The sequence below is a fragment of the Belonocnema kinseyi genome, chromosome 4 (genome assembly GCF_010883055.1).
Source record: "Belonocnema kinseyi isolate 2016_QV_RU_SX_M_011 chromosome 4, B_treatae_v1, whole genome shotgun sequence".
Lineage (NCBI taxonomy): Eukaryota > Metazoa > Arthropoda > Insecta > Hymenoptera > Cynipidae > Belonocnema > Belonocnema kinseyi.
In genome coordinates this window covers 82,378,906-82,381,529 of record NC_046660.1, presented here as the reverse complement: position 1 = coordinate 82,381,529, position 2,624 = coordinate 82,378,906, and the positions used below count along the sequence as shown (strand labels likewise).

General features: G+C 35.5%; 2 protein-coding genes across 5 annotated transcripts in view; one reads left to right on the top strand and one right to left on the bottom strand.

Annotated features, from left to right (window-relative positions):
- The window catches only part of LOC117171383, a 370,121-nt gene that overhangs the window by 198,878 nt on the left and 168,619 nt on the right, over positions 1-2,624 (bottom strand). The gene's annotated exons all lie outside the window — the stretch shown is intronic.
- Positions 1-2,624, top strand: part of LOC117171382 (golgin subfamily A member 6-like protein 22) — a 159,526-nt gene that overhangs the window by 29,316 nt on the left and 127,586 nt on the right. The gene's annotated exons all lie outside the window — the stretch shown is intronic.

Genomic DNA, 2,624 nt, shown 5'->3' with positions numbered 1-2,624 from the left:
CTAGTTTATTCAACATTCTTTGTAGGTCTTCGATAGACTCTGCCATAACAACCTTATCATCTGCGAACGCTAACCCTCGTATCCTTACTGTTTCGAGATCCAAACCCTCTTCGTCGAGAGATTAATTTTTTCAAAGTTATCGTTCTCACAGATAGACAAACATATAGACATACAGACAGACAGACACATTCGTGAAAAACTATTTTTTTTTATTCGGGGGGTCTCAAAACGTGGACATTTGACAAATACTGAGAGGGGTTATCAAATTACACACAAATAAAATACCTTTTCTGATGAGAATATAAAAAGGAATTCTTTAAAAAAAGGTAAATATGACAATAGGGAAAGAGAGTGGTATCTATACTGAAATGCTTGACTTATAGAATAAAATCACTAATACTCATTTTTTGAAGTATTTTAAAAAATTGTTATTTACTAGGGGTGTGCGAAAGCTCGACCTGCGCTAGCCGAACTTCTTTTGTCGAAAGAATCTCGGTGACCGAAAAAGGTTCGCAGGCCGAAAAAAGCTTGCGGACAGAAAAAAGATCGCGGATCAAAAGAGCTTGCACCCCGAAAGAAGCTGACAAAGCTTGCACAAAAAAATAAATATTGAAAGAATTAATATAAATATTAACATGAATTTGTACTTTGAACATAATTAAATCTTACAATTTCCATTCTATTTAAAAGTTTTCTTTTTGAAATAGAAAGAAATTTAATTAAAAGCAGACATCTTGAAGCAAATTGAAAATGTTGTTTTCTGTCACGTTTAATTCATAAAATGTAATGTTTTTAAAGAAAATTTCTTTATTTTTCTTTATTTGCATATATTAAAAATCGGCCTAAATGAATGTCACTTTCTGCTTCACCCTTCCTCCCTGCGTCTCAAAACATTCACCTACCCTCCACCGGGCGGTGCTGTGTGGCGTAGTTTTTAAACGCCTCCCAAAAGATTTGGTAAAAAAAACCCAACGTTAAGTTGAAAAAAATCTGTTCTTCCTATAGCACCCAAATTCTTTTGTCGTTTCGAACCGTAAATTTTGCTTACAGCAGTAGACAATCGTCAGCTTTGTTCTTCTGATTAATACAAAAATATTTTATTTTTGTCTCTGGTGATAAATATATATTATTATCAACTTCATTTAGCTAGTTAAATTTGAATATTTTGTAGACAAATACGTATTTCATGACGATACAAGCACTACAGCGTTACAGTAAAAGGCTGACATTGAAAGACCATTACGGGTAAAGTGAGCCATAACTTTGCGGACCTAAAATAAACTCTGTATCGCAAGGTCTTGGATATCAAAGTTTGAAACTTGCGACAGTCGTGTTTGTGAGGGTCGCTTTTATTGCTGGAGAATTTGTACCTCGAGAATTTGAGGATCGCCTGAGTGCATCAAACTGTATGAGATAGAAACAGAGAACTGCAGAATACTGAGACCACGTCGTCACTTACGGGTTTTTAAAATGTTTTTAATGCTCCTAGTACATACAGTAGTGCTGAAAAGTTGTTGGCAATGTTATCATGAATGTTATCAGAATGTTATCATATGTCAGTGTATTAAGGTAAAGTAAATGGCAGCGTGCCCAGAGGTAGACCGCGGAAAGAATGGTTAGAATGTGTGAATGGGACCCTAGTTAGAAGAGACATAAGAAGTCACAGAAACACGAGAGCCTGCATGAAAAAATGCATGGACATAAAAGAAGCTAGAGAAGTATGCCAGGACAGGGAAGTATGGCAGCAAATAGTTAATAAAAAGAGTGTCAGTGGAGTGAATGACGCCTGAAACAAAGACCTTGGCCACTAATGGACCCAAGTGGGGAACCTTACATAACCACTTCGTGAGGTTCTTCGCTTGGGGTGATTGCTAGAGAGATTGATCAGCAACCTGGGTCGGAGCAGTGTTGCGGAACGAACGTGTTATTTACTTAAATAGCACGAGAATTCTGGATCAATCTGAAAAATCTCTATCCCTTCCACACACTACTCCTTTCCCCTACCGAGTGAGTCACGCCTACCCCGAAAGGGAAATGGCTTAATGGTGTAATAATAAAAAAAAAGTAAAAATGTTCAGATATTGGATGTATCTGCAAGATAATGATCCAAAACGTTAGTCGAAGCTGGTCCAGGATTATTTAAAGTGCGATAAGTGAAGTTTGTCGATTACTCAGCACAGAAAAACATTGATTTTCATAAGTATACCGATTCGGTGTTGTTTTGAGTTGCAACTTTTGCTTCAACAAAAATAAGGCACAGGAGAGTGAGAATGCAGCTTTTTTCATTTTACAGTTTCACATTTGATGTATTCTCATTTCGAGAAAAAATTTCTTATTTCGAGACCGTAACAAATAAGCGTTGAAACAAAAATGAGTCGACTGTTTTTCTGTGAACTCAATGTGATGTCAAACTCTGGAGAAAAAATGGGCAAAAATAGTAAAATACCAAAGGGTGTATGTAGAAACAAAAATGTATTTATTCTTGATGTTGTAAAAGATTATTATTTTATAAATCTATCGAATAAGTACGGTGTCTCATTATTTTTGAATGTCATTATAACAACTTTTTTAGAACAAACTCTTAACAATTTGATTAAAAATATGAAATTGCCATAGGTTTGTAG